Source organism: Lissotriton helveticus, chromosome 1_2 (genome assembly GCF_964261635.1).
Source record: "Lissotriton helveticus chromosome 1_2, aLisHel1.1, whole genome shotgun sequence".
Taxonomy (NCBI): domain Eukaryota; kingdom Metazoa; phylum Chordata; class Amphibia; order Caudata; family Salamandridae; genus Lissotriton; species Lissotriton helveticus.
Window position 1 is genome coordinate 324,358,304 of NC_136058.1, and position 22,122 is coordinate 324,380,425.

General features: G+C 37.5%; 12 non-coding genes across 12 annotated transcripts; all 12 read left to right on the plus strand.

Annotated features, from left to right (window-relative positions):
• The first annotated feature begins 1,764 nt into the window (after positions 1 to 1,764).
• TRNAC-GCA (transfer RNA cysteine (anticodon GCA)) lies at positions 1,765 to 1,836 on the plus strand. Its single transcript has one exon. It is a non-coding gene; the product is annotated as a tRNA-Cys (tRNA).
• A 2,096-nt stretch (positions 1,837 to 3,932) lies between these two features.
• TRNAC-GCA (transfer RNA cysteine (anticodon GCA)) lies at positions 3,933 to 4,004 on the plus strand. The gene has a single exon. It is a non-coding gene; the product is annotated as a tRNA-Cys (tRNA).
• Positions 4,005 to 5,013: 1,009 nt separating this feature from the next.
• TRNAC-GCA (transfer RNA cysteine (anticodon GCA)) lies at positions 5,014 to 5,085 on the plus strand. The gene has a single exon. It is a non-coding gene; the product is annotated as a tRNA-Cys (tRNA).
• A 3,174-nt stretch (positions 5,086 to 8,259) lies between these two features.
• Positions 8,260 to 8,331, plus strand: TRNAC-GCA (transfer RNA cysteine (anticodon GCA)). The gene has a single exon. It is a non-coding gene; the product is annotated as a tRNA-Cys (tRNA).
• Positions 8,332 to 10,424: 2,093 nt separating this feature from the next.
• On the plus strand, positions 10,425 to 10,496 carry TRNAC-GCA (transfer RNA cysteine (anticodon GCA)). Its single transcript has one exon. It is a non-coding gene; the product is annotated as a tRNA-Cys (tRNA).
• A 1,011-nt stretch (positions 10,497 to 11,507) lies between these two features.
• TRNAC-GCA (transfer RNA cysteine (anticodon GCA)) lies at positions 11,508 to 11,579 on the plus strand. The gene has a single exon. It is a non-coding gene; the product is annotated as a tRNA-Cys (tRNA).
• A 2,093-nt stretch (positions 11,580 to 13,672) lies between these two features.
• Positions 13,673 to 13,744, plus strand: TRNAC-GCA (transfer RNA cysteine (anticodon GCA)). The gene has a single exon. It is a non-coding gene; the product is annotated as a tRNA-Cys (tRNA).
• A 2,096-nt stretch (positions 13,745 to 15,840) lies between these two features.
• Positions 15,841 to 15,912, plus strand: TRNAC-GCA (transfer RNA cysteine (anticodon GCA)). The gene has a single exon. It is a non-coding gene; the product is annotated as a tRNA-Cys (tRNA).
• Positions 15,913 to 16,921: 1,009 nt separating this feature from the next.
• TRNAC-GCA (transfer RNA cysteine (anticodon GCA)) lies at positions 16,922 to 16,993 on the plus strand. Its single transcript has one exon. It is a non-coding gene; the product is annotated as a tRNA-Cys (tRNA).
• Positions 16,994 to 18,004: 1,011 nt separating this feature from the next.
• TRNAC-GCA (transfer RNA cysteine (anticodon GCA)) lies at positions 18,005 to 18,076 on the plus strand. Its single transcript has one exon. It is a non-coding gene; the product is annotated as a tRNA-Cys (tRNA).
• A 1,012-nt stretch (positions 18,077 to 19,088) lies between these two features.
• Positions 19,089 to 19,160, plus strand: TRNAC-GCA (transfer RNA cysteine (anticodon GCA)). Its single transcript has one exon. It is a non-coding gene; the product is annotated as a tRNA-Cys (tRNA).
• Positions 19,161 to 20,169: 1,009 nt separating this feature from the next.
• TRNAC-GCA (transfer RNA cysteine (anticodon GCA)) lies at positions 20,170 to 20,241 on the plus strand. Its single transcript has one exon. It is a non-coding gene; the product is annotated as a tRNA-Cys (tRNA).
• Positions 20,242 to 22,122: the final 1,881 nt, after the last annotated feature.

Genomic DNA, 22,122 nt, shown 5'->3' on the forward strand with positions numbered 1-22,122 from the left:
CGAAGCAGTCAATCTATTTCTCATTTCACCTCTGTCTTCAGTCTTACATATATTCCACCTCTTCTCTGTGCATGCAAAGTATATGTTTGTTTGAAGCACTTCATTTTTGTGCAACGTAGGAACCATTTAATTTCTCCTTAAAAGCTCTGCCTACTTGCAAGATGTACGAACTATCATTGCAGTTGCAAGAAGGCTGGTCTGAAGAATCTAGCCATTTGGAAACGCAAAATGGCTTTTTCTGATGTATTAAATGGAAGGTATTCGAAAGGGGTGTTTGGGTGTACCTTCCAAATACCGAATTGTAGTGGTACGTAGAAATGTTTTTCCACCATAATTTGGCCCAAAACAATCATACTTCATCACCATCTCCGTGATTGTGGTAACCAATCCTCAAATGATAAGGTGTCCCGTAAAAACCTCTACTTCTTTAAGAATGTTTCAAAATAATCATTGTATGTAGAGGCATTGGTTCTATGTACCACTGCCTATTCAAATAAAATAACAATGAAACAAATAAATCTGTTTTTTAAATGATCCTGTTTTCCTTTAATAAATAATATTAAGGACTACTTCTCCTGTTCCACAGTTTCAAGGTTGTACTTTCTGGCACCACTTAGTATGATCCTCACCCTCTTTCATGATATACTCATATTTTGTCATTCTGAGTTTACTAAAAAGCTGGGGATATAGCTCAGCGGTAGAGCATTGGACTGCAGATCAAGAGGTCCCTGGTTCAAATCCGGGTGTCCCCTCACCCTATTTTGATTCTGTTGTTTGTAATTGGGACTTTTCATCAATTCCATTTGGATCATCTTTAACAGAGTCAGTGTTCCCTTGGATATTGCAGTTTAATAGCATTTCAGTGTTTCCTGCTCAAAACCTGTGAGTAAATGCAGTTTTTAACACTCGGCTTGTTATTCCCTTTGGGAATTTTCTGAAACATCATTGATCAATTTTGGAATTCGGCTCTTCCTTTCATAGCACTAAACAAAGGGAATGGACTATGAAACCAATTGACAACTTTGTTATACTGTTTGGTGCTTTCTTGTATTGTACTGAAGAAATGGCGTATAAAACTTGGCAGCGAAGCAGTCAATCTATTTCTCATTTCACCTCTGTCTTCAGTCTTACATATATTCCACCTCTTCTCTGTGCATGCAAAGTATGTGTTTGTTTGAAGCACTTCATTTTTGTGCAACGTAGGAACTATTTAATTTCTCCTTAAAAGCTCTGCCTACGTGCAAGATGTACGAACTATCATTGCAGTTGCAAGAAGGCTGGTCTGAAGAATCAGGCAATTTGCAAACGCATAATGGCTTTTTCTGATGTATTAAATGGAAGGTATTCGAAAGGGGTGTTTGGGTGTACCTTCCAAATACCGAATTGTAGTGGTACTTAGAAATGTTTTTCCACCATAATTTGGCCTAAATCAATCATACTTCATCACCATCTCCGTGATTGTGGTAACCAATCCTCAAATGATAAGGTGTCCCGTAAAAACCTCTTCCCCTTTAAGAATGTTTCAAAACAATCATTGTATGTAGATGCATTGGTCCTATGTACCACTGCCTATTCAAATAAAATAACAATGAAACAAATAAATCTGTTTTTTAAATGATCCAGTTTTCCTTTAATAAATAATATTAAGGACTACTTCTCCTGTTCCACAGTTTCAAGGTTGTACATTCTGGCACAACTTAGTATGATCCTCACACTCTTTCATGATGTACTGATATTTTGTCATTCTGATTTTACTGAAAAGCTGGGGATATAGCTCAGTGGTAGAGCATTTGACTGCAGATCAAGAGGTCCCTGGTTCAAATCCGGGTGTCCCCTCACCCTATTTTGATTCTGTTGTTTGTAATTGGGACTTTTCATCAATTCCATTTGGATCATCTTTAACAGAGTCAGTGTTCCCTTGGATATTGCAGTTTAATAGCATTTCAGTGTTTCCTGCTCAAAACCTGTGAGTAAATGCAGTTTTTAACACTCTGCTTGTTATTCCCTTTGGGAAATTTCTGAAACATCATTGATCAATTTTGTAATTTGGCTCTTCCTTTCACAGCACTAAACAAAGGGAATGGACTACGAAAGCAATTGACAACTTTGTTATACTGTTTGGTGCTTTCTTGTATTGCACTGAAGAAATGGCGTATAAAACTTGGCAGCGAAGCAGTCAATCTATTTCTCATTTCACCTGTGTCTCCAGTCTTACATATATTCCACCCCTTCTCTGTGCATGCAAAGTATGTGTTTGTTTGAAGCACTTCATTTTTGTGCAACATAGGAACTATTTAATTTCTCCTTAAAAGCTCTGCCTACGTGCAAGATGTACGAACTATCATTGCAGTTGGAAGAAGGCTGGTCTGAAGAATCAGGCCATTTGCAAACGCAAAATGGCTTTTTCTGATGTATTAAATGGAAGGTATTCGAAAGGGGTGTTTGGGTGTACCTTCCAAATACCGAATTGTAGTGGTACGTAGAAATGTTTTTCCACCATAATTTGGCCCAAAACAATCATACTTCATCACCATCTCCGTGATTGTGGTAACCAATCCTCAAATGATAAGGTGTCCCGTAAAAACCTCTACTTCTTTAAGAATGTTTCAAAATAATCATTGTATGTAGAGGCATTGGTTCTATGTACCACTGCCTATTCAAATAAAATAACAATTAAACAAATAAATCTGTTTTTTAAATGATCCTGTTTTCCTTTAATAAATAATATTAAGGACTACTTCTCCTGTTCCACAGTTTCAAGGTTGTACTTTCTGGCACCACTTAGTATGATCCTCACCCTCTTTCATGATATACTCATATTTTGTCATTCTGAGTTTACTAAAAAGCTGGGGATATAGCTCAGCGGTAGAGCATTGGACTGCAGATCAAGAGGTCCCTGGTTCAAATCCGGGTGTCCCCTCACCCTATTTTGATTCTGTTGTTTGTAATTGGGACTTTTCATCAATTCCATTTGGATCATCTTTAACAGAGTCAGTGTTCCCTTGGATATTGCAGTTTAATAGCATTTCAGTGTTTCCTGCTCAAAACCTGTGAGTAAATGCAGTTTTTAACACTCGGCTTGGTATTCCCTTTGGGAATTTTCTGAAACATCATTGATCAATTTTGGAATTCGGCTCTTCCTTTCATAGCACTAAACAAAGGGAATGGACTATGAAACCAATTGACAACTTTGTTATACTGTTTGGTGCTTTCTTGTATTGCACTGAAGAAATGGCGTATAAAACTTGGCAGCGAAGCAGTCAATCTATTTCTCATTTCACCTCTGTCTTCAGTCTTACATATATTCCACCTCTTCTCTGTGCATGCAAAGTATGTGTTTGTTTGAAGCACTTCATTTTTGTGCAACGTAGGAACTATTTAATTTCTCCTTAAAAGCTCTGCCTACGTGCAAGATGTACGAACTATCATTGCAGTTGCAAGAAGGCTGGTCTGAAGAATCAGGCAATTTGCAAACGCATAATGGCTTTTTCTGATGTATTAAATGGAAGGTATTCGAAAGGGGTGTTTGGGTGTACCTTCCAAATACCGAATTGTAGTGGTACTTAGAAATGTTTTTCCACCATAATTTGGCCTAAATCAATCATACTTCATCACCATCTCCGTGATTGTGGTAACCAATCCTCAAATGATAAGGTGTCCCGTAAAAACCTCTTCCCCTTTAAGAATGTTTCAAAACAATCATTGTATGTAGATGCATTGGTCCTATGTACCACTGCCTATTCAAATAAAATAACAATGAAACAAATAAATCTGTTTTTTAAATGATCCAGTTTTCCTTTAATAAATAATATTAAGGACTACTTCTCCTGTTCCACAGTTTCAAGGTTGTACATTCTGGCACAACTTAGTATGATCCTCACACTCTTTCATGATGTACTGATATTTTGTCATTCTGATTTTACTGAAAAGCTGGGGATATAGCTCAGTGGTAGAGCATTTGACTGCAGATCAAGAGGTCCCTGGTTCAAATCCGGGTGTCCCCTCACCCTATTTTGATTCTGTTGTTTGTAATTGGGACTTTTCATCAATTCCATTTGGATCATCTTTAACAGAGTCAGTGTTCCCTTGGATATTGCAGTTTAATAGCATTTCAGTGTTTCCTGCTCAAAACCTGTGAGTAAATGCAGTTTTTAACACTCGGCTTGGTATTCCCTTTGGGAAATTTCTGAAACATCATTGATCAATTTTGGAATTCGGCTCTTCATTTCATAGCACTAAACAAAGGAAATGGACTATGAAACCAATTGACAACTTTGTTATACTGTTTGGTGCTTTCTTGTATTGCACTGAAGAAATGGCGTATAAAACTTGGCAGCGAAGCAGTCAATCTATTTCTCATTTCACCTCTGTCTTCAGTCTTACATATATTCCACCTCTTCTCTGTGCATGCAAAGTATATGTTTGTTTGAAGCACTTCATTTTTGTGCAACGTAGGAACCATTTAATTTCTCCTTAAAAGCTCTGCCTACTTGCAAGATGTACGAACTATCATTGCAGTTGCAAGAAGGCTGGTCTGAAGAATCTAGCCATTTGGAAACGCAAAATGGCTTTTTCTGATGTATTAAATGGAAGGTATTCGAAAGGGTTGTTTGGGTGTACCTTCCAAATACCGAATTGTAGTGGTACGTAGAAATGTTTTTCCACCATAATTTGGCCCAAAACAATCATACTTCATCACCATCTCAGTGATTGTGGTAACCAATCCTCAAATGATAAGGTGTCCCGTAAAAACCTCTTCCCCTTTAAGAATGTTTCAAAACAATCATTGTATGTAGAGGCATTGGTCCTATGTACCACTGCCTATTCAAATAAAATCACAATGAAACAAATATCTGTTTTTAAATGATCCAGTTTTCCTTTAATAAATAATATTAAGGACTACTTCTCCTGTTCCACAGTTTCAAGGTTGTACTTTCTGGCACAACTTAGTATGATCCTCACACTCTTTCATGATGTACTGATATTTTGTCATTCTGATTTTATTGAAAAGATGGGGATATAGCTCAGTGGTAGAGCATTTGACTGCAGATCAAGAGGTCCCTGGTTCAAATCCGGGTGTCCCCTCACCCTATTTTGATTCTGTTGTTTGTAATTGGGACTTTTCATCAATTCCATTTGAATCATCTTTGACAGAGTCAGTGTTCCCTTGGATATTGCACTTTAATAGCATTTCAATGTTTCCTGCTTAAAACCTGTGAGTAAATGCAGTTTTTAACACTCTGCTTGGTATTCTCTTTGGTAAATTTCTGAAACATCATTGATCAATTTTGGAATTCGGCTCTTCCTTTCACAGCACTAAACAAAGGGAATGGACTATGAAACCAATTGACAACTTTGTTATACTGTTTGGTGCTTTCTTGTATTGCACTGAAGAAATGGCGTATAAAACTTGGCAGCGAAGCAGTCAATCTATTTCTCATTTCACCTGTGTCTTCAGTCTTACATATATTCCACCTCTTCTCTGTGCATGCAAAGTATGTGTTTGTTTGAAGCACTTCATTTTTGTGCAACGTAGGAACTATTTAATTTCTCCTTAAAAGCTCTGCCTACGTGCAAGATGTACGAACTATCCTTGCAGTTGCAAGAAGGCTGGTCTGAAGAATCAGGCCATTTGCAAACGCAAAATGGCTTTTTCTGATGTATTAAATGGAAGGTATTCGAAAGGGGTGTTTGGGTGTACCTTCCAAATACCGAATTGTAGTGGTACAAAGAAATGTTTTTCCACCATAATTTGGCCCAAAACAATCATACTTCATCACCATCTCAGTGATTGTGGTAACCAATCCTCAAATGATAAGGTGTCCCGCAAAAACCTCTTCCCCTTTCAGAATGTTTCAAAACAATCATTGTATGTAGAGGCATTGGTTCTATGTACCACTGCCTATTCAAATAAAATAACAATGAAACAAATATCTGTTTTTAAATGATCCAGTTTTCCTTTAATAAATAATATTAAGGACTATTTCTCCTGTTTCACAGTTTCAAGGTTGTACTTTCCGGAACAACTTAGTATGATCCACTCACTCTTTCATGATGTACTGATATTTTGTCATTCTGATTTTCATGACAAGCTGGGGATGTAGCTCAGTGGTAGAGCATTTAACTGCAGATCAAGAGGTCCCTGGTTCAAATCCGGGTGTCCCCTCACCCTATTTTGATTCTGTTGTTTGTAATTGGGACTTTTCATCAATTCCATTTGGATCATCTTTAACAGAGTCAGTGTTCCCTTGGATATTGCACTTTAATAGCATTTCAGTGTTTCCTGCTCAAAACCTGTGAGTAAATGCAGTTTTTAACACTCGGCTTGTTATTCCCTTTGGGAAATTTCTGAAACATCATTGATCAATTTTGGAATTAGGCTCTTCCTTTCATAGCACTAAACAAAGGGAATGGACTATGAAACCAATTGACAACTTTGTTATACTGTTTGGTGCTTTCTTGTATTGCACTGAAGAAATGGCGTATAAAACTTGGCAGCAAAGCAGTCAATCTATTTCTCATTTCACCTCTGTCTTCAGTCTTACATATATTCCACCTCTTCTCTGTGCATGCAAAGTATGTGTTTGTTTGAAGCACTTCATTTTTGTGCAACGTAGGAACTATTTAATTTCTCCTTAAAAGCTCTGCCTACGTGCAAGATGTACGAACTATCATTGCAGTTGCAAGAAGGCTGGTCTGAAGAATCAGGCCATTTGCAAACGCAAAATGGCTTTTTCTGATGTATTAAATGGAAGGTATTCGAAAGGGGTGTTTGGGTGTACCTTCCAAATACCGAATTGTAGTGGTACGTAGAAATGTTTTTCCACCATAATTTGGCCCAAAACAATCATACTTCATCACCATCTCAGTGATTGTGGTAACCAATCCTCAAATGATAAGGTGTCCCGTAAAAACCTCTTCCCCTTTAAGAATGTTTCAAAACAATCCTTGTATGTAGAGGCATTGGTCCTATGTACCACTGCCTATTCAAATAAAATAACAATGAAACAAATAAATCTGTTTTTAAATGATCCAGTTTTCCTTTAATAAATAATATTAAGGACTACTTCTCCTGTTCCACAGTTTCAAGGTTGTACTTTCTGGCACAACTTAGTATGATCCTCACACTCTTTCATGATGTACTGATATTTTGTCATTCTGATTTTCCTGAAAAGCTGGGGATATAGCTCAGTGGTAGAGCATTTGACTGCAGATCAATAGGTCCCTTGTTCAAATCCGGGTGTCCCCTCACCCTATTTTGATTCTGTTGTTTGTAATTGGGACTTTTCATCAATTCCATTTGGATCATCTTTGACAGAGTCAGTGTTCCCTAGGATATTGCACTTTAATAGCATTTCAGTGTTTCCTGCTCAAAACCTGTGAGTAAATGCAGTTTTTAACACTCTGCTTGTTATTCCCTTTGGGAAATTTCTGAAACATCATTGATCAATTTTGTATTTTGGCTCTTCCTTTCACAGCACTAAACAAAGGGAATGGACTATGAAAGCAATTGACAACTTTGTTATACTGTTTGGTGCTTTCTTGTATTGCACTGACGAAATGGCGTATAAAACTTGGCAGCGAAGCAGTCAATCTATTTCTCATTTCACCTGTGTCTTCAGTCTTACATATATTCCACCTCTTCTCTGTGCATGCAAAGTATGTGTTTGTTTGAAGCACTTCATTTTTGTGCAACGTAGGAACTATTTAATTTCTCCTTAAAAGCTCTGCCTACGTGCAAGATGTACGAACTATCATTGCAGTTGCAAGAAGGCTGGTCTGAAGAATCAGGCCATTTGCAAACGCAAATTGGCTTTTTCTGATGTATTAAATGGAAGGTATTCGAAAGGGGTTTTGGGTGTACCTTCCAAATACCGAATTGTAGTGGTACGTAGAAATGTTTTTCCACCATAATTTGGCCCAAAACAATCATACTTCATCACCATCTCAGTGATTGTGGTAACCAATCCTCAAATGATAAGGTGTCCCGTAAAAACCTCTTCCCCTTTAAGAATGTTTTAAAACAATCATTGTATGTAGAGGCATTGGTCCTATGTACCACTGCCTATTCAAATAAAATAACAATGAAACAAATAAATCTGTTTTTAAATGATCCAGTTTTCCTTTAATAAATAATATTAAGGACTACTTCTCCTGTTCCACAGTTTCAAGGTTGAACTTTCTGGCACAACTTGGTATGATCCTCACACTCTTTCATGATGTACTGATATTTTGTCATTCTGAGTTTACTGAAAAGCTGGGGATATAGCTCAGTGGTAGAGCATTTGACTGCAGATCAAGAGGTCCCTGGTTCAAATCCGGGTGTCCCCTCACCCTATTTTGATTCTGTTGTTTGTAATTGGGACTTTTCATCAATTCCATTTGGATCATCTTCGACAGAGTCAGTGTTCCCTAGGATATTGCACTTTATTAGCATTTCAGTGTTTCCTGCTCAAAACCTGTGAGTAAATGCAGTTTTTAACACTCTGCTTGTTATTCCCTTTGGGAAATTTCTGAAACATCATTGATCAATTTTGTAATTTGGCTCTTCCTTTCACAGCACTAAACAAAGGGAATGGACTATGAAAGCAATTGACAACTTTGTTATACTGTTTGGTGCTTTCTTGTATTGCACTGAAGAAATGGCGTATAAAACTTGGCAGCGAAGCAGTCAATCTATTTCTCATTTCACCTGTGTCTCCAGTCTTACATATATTCCACCTCTTCTCTGTGCATGCAAAGTATGTGTTTGTTTGAAGCACTTCATTTTTGTGCAACGTAGGAACTATTTAATTTCTCCTTAAAAGCTCTGCCTACGTGCAAGAGGTACGAACTATCATTGCAGTTGCAAGAAGGCTGGTCTGAAGAATCAGGCCATTTGCAAACGCAAAATGGCTTTTTCTGATGTATTAAATGGAAGGTATTCGAAAGGGGTGCTTGGGTGTACCTTCCAAATACCGAATTGTAGTGGTACGTAGAAATGTTTTTCCACCATAATTTGGCCCAAAACAATCATACTTCATCACCATATCCGTGATTGTGGTAACCAATCCTCAAATGATAAGGTGTCCTGTAAAAACCTCTTCCCCTTTAAGAATGTTTCAAAACAATCATTGTATGTAGAGGCATTGGTTCTATGTACCACTGCCTATTCAAATAAAATAACAATGAAACAAATAAATCTGTTTTTTAAATGATCCAGTTTTACTTTAATAAATAATATTAAGGACTACTTCTCCTGTTCCACAGTTTCAATGTTGTACTGTCTGGCACAACTTAGTATGATCCTCACACTCTTTCATGATGTACTCATATTTTGTCATTCTGATTTTACTGAAAAGCTGGGGATATAGCTCAGTGGTAGAGCATTTGACTGCAGATCAAGAGGTCCCTGTTTCAAATCCGGGTGTCCCCTCACCCTATTTTGATTCTGTTGTTTGTAATTGGGACTTTTCATCAATTCCATTTGGATCATCTTTAACAGAGTCAGTGTTCCCTTGGATATTGCAGTTTAATAGCATTTCAGTGTTTCCTGCTCAAAACCTGTGAGTAAATGCAGTTTTTAACACTCGGCTTGGTATTCCCTTTGGGAAATTTCTGAAACATCATTGATCAATTTTGGAATTCGGCTCTTCCTTTCACAGCACTAAACAAAGGGAATGGACTATGAAACCAATTGACAACTTTGTTATACTGTTTGGTGCTTTCTTGTATTGCACTGAAGAAATGGCGTATAAAACTTGGCAGCGAAGCAGTCAATCTATTTTTCATTTCACCTGTGTCTTCAGTCTTACATATATTCAACCTCTTCTCTGTGCTTGCAAAGTATGTGTTTGTTTGAAGCACTTCATTTTTGTGCAATGTAGGAACTATTTAATTTCTCCTTAAAAGCTCTGCCTACGTGCAAGATGTACGAACTATCATTGCAGTTGCAAGAAGGCTGGTCTGAAGAATCAGGCCATTTGCAAATGCAAAATGGCTTTTTCTGATGTATTAAATGGAAGGTATTCGAAAGGGGTGTTTGGGTGTACCTTCCAAATACCGAATTGTAGTGGTACAAAGAAATGTTTTTCCACCATAATTTGGCCCAAAACAATCATACTTCATCACCATCTCAGTGATTGTGGTAACCAATCCTCAAATGATAAGGTGTCCCGCAAAAACCTCTTCCCCTTTCAGAATGTTTCAAAATAATCATTGTATGTAGAGGCATTGGTTCTATGTACCACTGCCTATTCAAATAAAATAACAATGAAACAAATATCTGTTTTTAAATGATCCAGTTTTCCTTTAATAAATAATATTAAGGACTATTTCTCCTGTTCCACAGTTTCAAGGTTGTACTTTCCGGAACAACTTAGTATGATCCACTCACTCTTTCATGATGTACTGATATTTTGTCATTCTGATTTTCCTGAAAAGCTGGGGATGTAGCTCAGTGGTAGAGCATTTGACTGCAGATCAAGAGGTCCCTGGTTCAAATCCGGGTGTCCCCTCACCCTATTTTGATTCTGTTGTTTGTAATTGGGACTTTTCATCAATTCCATTTGGTTCATCTTTAACAGAGTCAGTGTTCCCTTGGATATTGCACTTTAATAGCATTTCAGTGTTTCCTGCTCAAAACCTGTGAGTAAATGCAGTTTTTAACACTCGGCTTGTTATTCCCTTTGGGAAATTTCTGAAACATCATTGATCAATTTTGGAATTCGGCTCTTCCTTTCATAGCACTAAACAAAGGGAATGGACTATGAAACCAATTGACAACTTTGTTATACTGTTTGGTGCTTTCTTGTATTGCACTGAAGAAATGGCGTATAAAACTTGGCAGCCAAGCAGTCAATCTATTTCTCATTTCACCTCTGTCTTCAGTCTTACATATATTCCACCTCTTCTCTGTGCATGCAAAGTATGTGTTTGTTTGAAGCACTTCATTTTTGTGCAACGTAGGAACTATTTAATTTCTCCTTAAAAGCTCTGCCTACGTGCAAGATGTACGAACTATCATTGCAGTTGCAAGAAGGCTGGTCTGAAGAATCAGGCCATTTGCAAACGCAAAATGGCTTTTTCTGATGTATTAAATGGAAGGTATTCGAAAGGGGTGTTTGGGTGTACCTTCCAAATACCGAATTGTAGTGGTACGTAGAAATGTTTTTCCACCATAATTTGGCCCTAAACAATCATACTTCATCACCATCTCAGTGATTGTGGTAACCAATCCTCAAATGATAAGGTGTCCCGTAAAAACCTCTTCCCCTTTAAGAATGTTTCAAAACAATCCTTGTATGTAGAGGCATTGGTCCTATGTACCACTGCCTATTCAAATAAAATAACAATGAAACAAATAAATCTGTTTTTAAATGATCCAGTTTTCCTTTAATAAATAATATTAAGGACTACTTCTCCTGTTCCACAGTTTCAAGGTTGTACTTTCTGGCACAACTTAGTATGATCCTCACACTCTTTCATGATGTACTGATATTTTGTCATTCTGAATTTACCGAAAAGCTGGGGATATAGCTCAGTGGTAGAGCATTTGACTGCAGATCAAGAGGTCCCTGGTTCAAATCCGGGTGTCCCCTCACCCTATTTTGATTCTGTTGTTTGTAATTGGGACTTTTCATCAATTCCATTTGGTTCATCTTTAACAGAGTCAGTGTTCCCTTGGATATTGCACTTTAATAGCATTTCAGTGTTTCCTGCTCAAAACCTGTGAGTAAATGCAGTTTTTAACACTCGGCTTGTTATTCCCTTTGGGAAATTTCTGAAACATCATTGATCAATTTTGGAATTCGGCTCTTCCTTTCATAGCACTAAACAAAGGGAATGGACTATGAAACCAATTGACAACTTTGTTATACTGTTTGGTGCTTTCTTGTATTGCACTGAAGAAATGGCGTATAAAACTTGGCAGCGAAGCAGTCAATCTATTTCTCATTTCACCTCTGTCTTCAGTCTTACATATATTCCACCTCTTCTCTGTGCATGCAAAGTATGTGTTTGTTTGAAGCACTTCATTTTTGTGCAACGTAGGAACTATTTAATTTCTCCTTAAAAGCTCTGCCTACGTGCAAGATGTACGAACTATCATTGCAGTTGCAAGAAGGCTGGTCTGAAGAATCAGGCCATTTGCAAACGCAAAATGGCTTTTTCTGATGTATTAAATGGAAGGTATTCGAAAGGGGTGTTTGGGTGTACCTTCCAAATACCGAATTGTAGTGGTACGTAGAAATGTTTTTCCACCATAATTTGGCCCTAAACAATCATACTTCATCACCATCTCAGTGATTGTGGTAACCAATCCTCAAATGATAAGGTGTCCCGTAAAAACCTCTTCCCCTTTAAGAATGTTTCAAAACAATCCTTGTATGTAGAGGCATTGGTCCTATGTACCACTGCCTATTCAAATAAAATAACAATGAAACAAATAAATCTGTTTTTAAATGATCCAGTTTTCCTTTAATAAATAATATTAAGGACTACTTCTCCTGTTCCACAGTTTCAAGGTTGTACTTTCTGGCACAACTTAGTATGATCCTCACACTCTTTCATGATGTACTGATATTTTGTCATTCTGATTTTACCGAAAAGCTGGGGATATAGCTCAGTGGTAGAGCATTTGACTGCAGATCAATAGGTCCCTTGTTCAAATCCGGGTGTCCCCTCACCCTATTTTGATTCTGTTGTTTGTAATTGGGACTTTTCATCAATTCCATTTGGATCGTCTTTGACAGAGTCAGTGTTCCCTAGGATATTGCACTTTAATAGCATTTCAGTGTTTCCTGCTCAAAACCTGTGAGTAAATGCAGTTTTTAACACTCTGCTTGTTATTCCCTTTGGGAAATTTCTGAAACATCATTGATCAATTTTGTAATTTGGCTCTTCCTTTCACAGCAGTAAACAAAGGCAATGGACTATGAAAGCAATTGACAACTTTGTTATACTGTTTGGTGCTTTCTTGTATTGCACTGACGAAATGGCGTATAAAACTTGGCAGCGAAGCAGTCAATCTATTTCTCATTTCACCTGTGTCTTCAGTCTTACATATATTCCACCTCTTCTCTGTGCATGCAAAGTATGTGTTTGTTTGAAGCACTTCATTTTTGTGCAACGTAGGAACTATTTAATTTCTCCTTAAAAGCTCTGCCTACGTGCAAGATGTATGAACTATCATTGCAGTTGCAAGAAGGCTGGTCTGAAGAATCAGGCCATTTGCAAACGCAAAATGGCTTTTTCTGATGTATTAAATGGAAGGTATTCGAAAGGGGTTTTGGGTGTACCTTCCAAATACCGAATTGTAGTGGTACGTAGATATCTTTCTCCACCAGAATTTGGCCCAAAACAATCATACTTCATCACCATCTCAGTGATTGTGGTAACCAATCCTCAAATGATAAGGTGTCCCGTAAAAACCTCTTCCCCTTTAAGAATGTTTCAAAACAATCATTGTATGTAGAGGCATTGGTCCTATGTACCACTGCCTATTCAAATAAAATAACAATGAAACAAATAAATCTGTTTTTAAATGATCCAGTTTTCCTTTAATAAATAATATTAAGGACTACTTCTCCTGTTCCACAGTTTCAAGGTTGTACTTTCTGGCACAACTTGGTATGATCCTCACACTCTTTCATGATGTAGTGATATTTTGTCATTCTGATTTTACTGAAAAGCTGGGGATATAGCTCAGTGGTAGAGCATTTGACTGCAGATCAAGAGGTCCCTGGTTCAAATCCGGGTGTCCCCTCACCCTATTTTGATTCTGTTGTTTGTAATTGGGACTTTTCATCAATTCCATTTGGATCATCTTTGACAGAGGCAGTGTTCCCTAGGATATTGCACTTTAATAGCTATTCAGTGTTTCCTGCTCAAAACCTGTGAGTAAATGCAGTTTTTAACACTCTGCTTGTTATTCCCTTTGGGAAATTTCTGAAACATCATTGATCAATTTTGTAATTTGGCTCTTCCTTTCACAGCACTAAACAAAGGGAATGGACTATGAAAGCAATTGACAACTTTGTTATACTGTTTGGTGCTTTCTTGTATTGCACTGAAGAAATGGCGTATAAAACTTGGCAGCGAAGCAGTCAATCTATTTCTCATTTTACCTGTGTCTCCAGTCTTACATATATTCCACCTCTTCTCTGTGCATGCAAAGTATGTCTTTGTTTGAAGCACTTCATTTTTGTGCAACATAGGAACTATTAAATTTCTCCTTAAAAGCTCTGCCTACGTGCAAGATGTACGAACTATCATTGCAGTTGCAAGAAGGCTGGTCTGAAGAATCAGGCCATTTGCAAACGCAAAATGGCTTTTTCTGATGTATTAAATGGAAGGTATTCGAAAAGGGTGTTTGGGTGTACCTTCCAAATACCGAATTGTAGTGGTACGTAAAAATGTTTTTCCACCATAATTTGGCCCAAAACAATCATACTTCATCACCATCTCCGTGATTGTGGTAACCAATCCTCAAATGATAAGGTGTCCCGTAAAAACCTCTTCTACTTTAAGAATGTTTCAAAACAATCATTGTATGTAGAGGCATTGGTTCTATGTACCACTGCCTATTCAAATAAAATAACAATGAAACAAATAAATCTGTTTTTTAAATGATCCAGTTTTCCTTTAATAAATAATATTAAGGACTACTTCTCCTGTTCCACAGTTTCAAGGTTGTACTTTCTGGCACAACTTAGTATGATCCTCACACTCTTTCATGATGTACTCATATTTTGTCATTCTGATTTTACTGAAAAGCTGGGGATATAGCTCAGTGGTAGAGCATTGGACTGCAGATCAAGAGGTCCCTGGTTCTAATCCGGGTGTCCCCTCACCCTATTTTGATTCTGTTGTTTGTAATTGGGACTTTTCATCAATTCCATTTGGATCATCTTTGACAGAGTCAGTGTTCCCTTGGATATTGCACTTTAATAGCATTTCAGTGTTTCCTGCTCAAAACCTGAGAGTAAATGCAGTTTTTAACTCTCTGCTTGTTGTTCCCTTTGGGAAATTTCTGAAACATCATTGATCAATTTTGTAATTTGGCTCTTCCTTTCACAGCACTAAACAAAGGGAATGGACTATGAAAGCAATTGACAACTTTGTTATACTGTTTGGTGCTTTCTTGTATTGCACTGAAGAAATGGCGTATAAAACTTGGCAGCGAAGCAGTCAATCTATTTCTCATTTCACCTGTGTCTCCAGTCTTACATATATTCCACCTCTTCTCTGTGCATGCAAAGTATGTGTTTGTTTGAAGCACTTCATTTTTGTGCAACGTAGGAACTATTTAATTTCTCCTTAAAAGCTCTGCCTACGTGCAAGAGGTACGAACTATCATTGCAGTTGCAAGAAGGCTGGTCTGAAGAATCAGGCCATTTGCAAACGCAAAATGGCTTTTTCTGATGTATTAAATGGAAGGTATTCGAAAGGGGTGCTTGGGTGTACCTTCCAAATACCGAATTGTAGTGGTACGTAGAAATGTTTTTCCACCATAATTTGGCCCAAAACAATCATACTTCATCACCATCTCCGTGATTGTGGTAACCAATCCTCAAATGATAAGGTGTCCCGTAAAAACCTCTTCCCCTTTAAGAATGTTTCAAAACAATCATTGTATGTAGAGGCATTGGTTCTATGTACCACTGCCTATTCAAATAAAATAACAATGAAACAAATAAATCTGTTTTTTAAATGATCCAGTTTTACTTTAATAAATAATATTAAGGACTACTTCTCCTGTTCCACAGTTTCAAGGTTGTACTGTCTGGCACAACTTAGTATGATCCTCACACTCTTTCATGATGTACTCATATTTTGTCATTCTGATTTTACTGAAAAGCTGGGGATATAGCTCAGTGGTAGAGCATTGGACTGCAGATCAAGAGGTCCCTGGTTCAAATCCGGGTGTCCCCTCACCCTATTTTGATTCTGTTGTTTGTAATTGGGACTTTTCATCAATTCCATTTGGATCATCTTTGACAGAGTCAGTGTTCCCTTGGATATTGCACTTTAATAGCATTTCAGTGTTTCCTGCTCAAAACCTGTGAGTAAATGCAGTTTTTAACTCTCTGCTTGTTGTTCCCTTTGGGAAATTTCTGAAACATCATTGATCAATTTTGGAATTCGGCTCTTCCTTTCACAGCACTAAACAAAGGGAATGGACTATGAAACCAATTGACAACTTTGTTATACTGTTTGGTGCTTTCTTGTATTGCACTGAAGAAATGGCGTATAAAACTTGGCAGCGAAGCAGTCAATCTATTTTTCATTTCACCTGTGTCTTCAGTCTTACATATATTCCACCTCTTCTCTGTGCTTGCAAAGTATGTGTTTGTTTGAAGCACTTCATTTTTGTGCAATGTAGGAACTATTTAATTTCTCCTTTAAAGCTCTGCCTACGTGCAAGATGTACGAACTATCATTGCAGTTGCAAGAAGGCTGGTCTGAAGAATCAGGCCATTTGCAAACGCAAAATGGCTTTTTCTGATGTATTAAATGGAAGGTATTCGAAAGGGGTGTTTGGGTGTACCTTCCAAATACCGAATTGTAGTGGTACAAAGAAATGTTTTTCCACCATAATTTGGCCCAAAACAATCATACTTCATCACCATCTCAGTGATTGTGGTAACCAATCCTCAAATGATAAGGTGTCCCGCAAAAACCTCTTCCCCTTTCAGAATGTTTCAAAATAATCATTGTATGTAGAGGCATTGGTTCTATGTACCACTGCCTATTCAAATAAAATAACAATGAAACAAATATCTGTTTTTAAATGATCCAGTTTTCCTTTAATAAATAATATTAAGGACTATTTCTCCTGTTCCACAGTTTCAAGGTTGTACTTTCTGGAACAACTTAGTATGATCCACTCACTCTTTCATGATGTACTGATATTTTGTCATTCTGATTTTCCTGAAAAGCTGGGGATGTAGCTCAGTGGTAGAGCATTTGACTGCAGATCAAGAGGTCCCTGGTTCAAATCCGGGTGTCCCCTCACCCTATTTTGATTCTGTTGTTTGTAATTGGGACTTTTCATCAATTCCATTTGGTTCATCTTTAACAGAGTCAGTGTTCCCTTGGATATTGCACTTTAATAGCATTTCAGTGTTTCCTGCTCAAAACCTGTGAGTAAATGCAGTTTTTAACACTCGGCTTGTTATTCCCTTTGGGAAATTTCTGAAACATCATTGATCAATTTTGGAATTCGGCTCTTCCTTTCATAGCACTAAACAAAGGGAATGGACTATGAAACCAATTGACAACTTTGTTATACTGTTTGGTGCTTTCTTGTATTGCACTGAAGAAATGGCGTATAAAACTTGGCAGCGAAGCAGTCAATCTATTTCTCATTTCACCTCTGTCTTCAGTCTTACATATATTCCACCTCTTCTCTGTGCATGCAAAGTATGTGTTTGTTTGAAGCACTTCATTTTTGTGCAACGTAGGAACTATTTAATTTCTCCTTAAAAGCTCTGCCTACGTGCAAGATGTACGAACTATCATTGCAGTTGCAAGAAGGCTGGTCTGAAGAATCAGGCCATTTGCAAACGCAAAATGGCTTTTTCTGATGTATTAAATGGAAGGTATTCGAAAGGGGTGTTTGGGTGTACCTTCCAAATACCGAATTGTAGTGGTACGTAGATATCTTTCTCCACCAGAATTTGGCCCAAAACAATCATACTTCATCACCATCTCAGTGATTGTGGTAACCAATCCTCAAATGATAAGGTGTCCCGTAAAAACCTCTTCCCCTTTAAGAATGTTTCAAAACAATCATTGTATGTAGAGGCATTGGTCCTATGTACCACTGCCTATTCAAATAAAATAACAATGAAACAAATAAATCTGTTTTTAAATGATCCAGTTTTCCTTTAATAAATAATATTAAGGACTACTTCTCCTGTTCCACAGTTTCAAGGTTGTACTTTCTGGCACAACTTGGTATGATCCTCACACTCTTTCATGATGTAGTGATATTTTGTCATTCTGATTTTACTGAAAAGCTGGGGATATAGCTCAGTGGTAGAGCATTTGACTGCAGATCAAGAGGTCCCTGGTTCAAATCCGGGTGTCCCCTCATCCTATTTTGATTCTGTTGTTTGTAATTGGGACTTTTCATCAATTCCATTTGGATCATCTTTGACAGAGGCAGTGTTCCCTAGGATATTGCACTTTAATAGCTATTCAGTGTTTCCTGCTCAAAACCTGTGAGTAAATGCAGTTTTTAACACTCTGCTTGTTATTCCCTTTGGGAAATTTCTGAAACATCATTGATCAATTTTGTAATTTGGCTCTTCCTTTCACAGCACTAAACAAAGGGAATGGACTATGAAAGCAATTGACAACTTTGTTATACTGTTTGGTGCTTTCTTGTATTGCACTGAAGAAATGGCGTATAAAACTTGGCAGCGAAGCAGTCAATCTATTTCTCATTTTACCTGTGTCTCCAGTCTTACATATATTCCACCTCTTCTCTGTGCATGCAAAGTATGTCTTTGTTTGAAGCACTTCATTTTTGTGCAACATAGGAACTATTAAATTTCTCCTTAAAAGCTCTGCCTACGTGCAAGATGTACGAACTATCATTGCAGTTGCAAGAAGGCTGGTCTGAAGAATCAGGCCATTTGCAAACGCAAAATGGCTTTTTCTGATGTATTAAATGGAAGGTATTCGAAAAGGGTGTTTGGGTGTACCTTCCAAATACCGAATTGTAGTGGTACGTAAAAATGTTTTTCCACCATAATTTGGCCCAAAACAATCATACTTCATCACCATCTCCGTGATTGTGGTAACCAATCCTCAAATGATAAGGTGTCCCGTAAAAACCTCTTCTACTTTAAGAATGTTTCAAAACAATCATTGTATGTAGAGGCATTGGTTCTATGTACCACTGCCTATTCAAATAAAATAACAATGAAACAAATAAATCTGTTTTTTAAATGATCCAGTTTTCCTTTAATAAATAATATTAAGGACTACTTCTCCTGTTCCACAGTTTCAAGGTTGTACTTTCTGGCACAACTTAGTATGATCCTCACACTCTTTCATGATGTACTCATATTTTGTCATTCTGATTTTACTGAAAAGCTGGGGATATAGCTCAGTGGTAGAGCATTGGACTGCAGATCAAGAGGTCCCTGGTTCAAATCCGGGTGTCCCCTCACCCTATTTTGATTCTGTTGTTTGTAATTGGGACTTTTCATCAATTCCATTTGGATCATCTTTAACAGAGTCAGTGTTCCCTTGGATATTGCAGTTTAATAGCATTTCAGTGTTTCCTGCTCAAAACCTGTGAGTAAATGCAGTTTTTAACACTCGGCTTGGTATTCCCTTTGGGAAATTTCTGAAACATCATTGATCAATTTTGGAATTCGGCTCTTCATTTCATAGCACTAAACAAAGGAAATGGACTATGAAACCAATTGACAACTTTGTTATACTGTTTGGTGCTTTCTTGTATTGCACTGAAGAAATGGCGTATAAAACTTGGCAGCGAAGCAGTCAATCTATTTCTCATTTCACCTCTGTCTTCAGTCTTACATATATTCCACCTCTTCTCTGTGCATGCAAAGTATATGTTTGTTTGAAGCACTTCATTTTTGTGCAACGTAGGAACCATTTAATTTCTCCTTAAAAGCTCTGCCTACTTGCAAGATGTACGAACTATCATTGCAGTTGCAAGAAGGCTGGTCTGAAGAATCTAGCCATTTGGAAACGCAAAATGGCTTTTTCTGATGTATTAAATGGAAGGTATTCGAAAGGGTTGTTTGGGTGTACCTTCCAAATACCGAATTGTAGTGGTACGTAGAAATGTTTTTCCACCATAATTTGGCCCAAAACAATCATACTTCATCACCATCTCAGTGATTGTGGTAACCAATCCTCAAATGATAAGGTGTCCCGTAAAAACCTCTTCCCCTTTAAGAATGTTTCAAAACAATCATTGTATGTAGAGGCATTGGTCCTATGTACCACTGCCTATTCAAATAAAATCACAATGAAACAAATATCTGTTTTTAAATGATCCAGTTTTCCTTTAATAAATAATATTAAGGACTACTTCTCCTGTTCCACAGTTTCAAGGTTGTACTTTCTGGCACAACTTAGTATGATCCTCACACTCTTTCATGATGTACTGATATTTTGTCATTCTGATTTTATTGAAAAGATGGGGATATAGCTCAGTGGTAGAGCATTTGACTGCAGATCAAGAGGTCCCTGGTTCAAATCCGGGTGTCCCCTCACCCTATTTTGATTCTGTTGTTTGTAATTGGGACTTTTCATCAATTCCATTTGAATCATCTTTGACAGAGTCAGTGTTCCCTTGGATATTGCACTTTAATAGCATTTCAATGTTTCCTGCTTAAAACCTGTGAGTAAATGCAGTTTTTAACACTCTGCTTGGTATTCTCTTTGGTAAATTTCTGAAACATCATTGATCAATTTTGGAATTCGGCTCTTCCTTTCACAGCACTAAACAAAGGGAATGGACTATGAAACCAATTGACAACTTTGTTATACTGTTTGGTGCTTTCTTGTATTGCACTGAAGAAATGGCGTATAAAACTTGGCAGCGAAGCAGTCAATCTATTTCTCATTTCACCTGTGTCTTCAGTCTTACATATATTCCACCTCTTCTCTGTGCATGCAAAGTATGTGTTTGTTTGAAGCACTTCATTTTTGTGCAACGTAGGAACTATTTAATTTCTCCTTAAAAGCTCTGCCTACGTGCAAGATGTACGAACTATCCTTGCAGTTGCAAGAAGGCTGGTCTGAAGAATCAGGCCATTTGCAAACGCAAAATGGCTTTTTCTGATGTATTAAATGGAAGGTATTCGAAAGGGGTGTTTGGGTGTACCTTCCAAATACCGAATTGTAGTGGTACAAAGAAATGTTTTTCCACCATAATTTGGCCCAAAACAATCATACTTCATCACCATCTCAGTGATTGTGGTAACCAATCCTCAAATGATAAGGTGTCCCGCAAAAACCTCTTCCCCTTTCAGAATGTTTCAAAACAATCATTGTATGTAGAGGCATTGGTTCTATGTACCACTGCCTATTCAAATAAAATAACAATGAAACAAATATCTGTTTTTAAATGATCCAGTTTTCCTTTAATAAATAATATTAAGGACTATTTCTCCTGTTTCACAGTTTCAAGGTTGTACTTTCCGGAACAACTTAGTATGATCCACTCACTCTTTCATGATGTACTGATATTTTGTCATTCTGATTTTCATGACAAGCTGGGGATGTAGCTCAGTGGTAGAGCATTTAACTGCAGATCAAGAGGTCCCTGGTTCAAATCCGGGTGTCCCCTCACCCTATTTTGATTCTGTTGTTTGTAATTGGGACTTTTCATCAATTCCATTTGGATCATCTTTAACAGAGTCAGTGTTCCCTTGGATATTGCACTTTAATAGCATTTCAGTGTTTCCTGCTCAAAACCTGTGAGTAAATGCAGTTTTTAACACTCGGCTTGTTATTCCCTTTGGGAAATTTCTGAAACATCATTGATCAATTTTGGAATTAGGCTCTTCCTTTCATAGCACTAAACAAAGGGAATGGACTATGAAACCAATTGACAACTTTGTTATACTGTTTGGTGCTTTCTTGTATTGCACTGAAGAAATGGCGTATAAAACTTGGCAGCAAAGCAGTCAATCTATTTCTCATTTCACCTCTGTCTTCAGTCTTACATATATTCCACCTCTTCTCTGTGCATGCAAAGTATGTGTTTGTTTGAAGCACTTCATTTTTGTGCAACGTAGGAACTATTTAATTTCTCCTTAAAAGCTCTGCCTACGTGCAAGATGTACGAACTATCATTGCAGTTGCAAGAAGGCTGGTCTGAAGAATCAGGCCATTTGCAAATGCAAAATGGCTTTTTCTGATGTATTAAATGGAAGGTATTCGAAAGGGGTGTTTGGGTGTACCTTCCAAATACCGAATTGTAGTGGTACGTAGAAATGTTTTTCCACCATAATTTGGCCCAAAACAATCATACTTCATCACCATCTCAGTGATTGTGGTAACCAATCCTCAAATGATAAGGTGTCCCGTAAAAACCTCTTCCCCTTTAAGAATGTTTCAAAACAATCCTTGTATGTAGAGGCATTG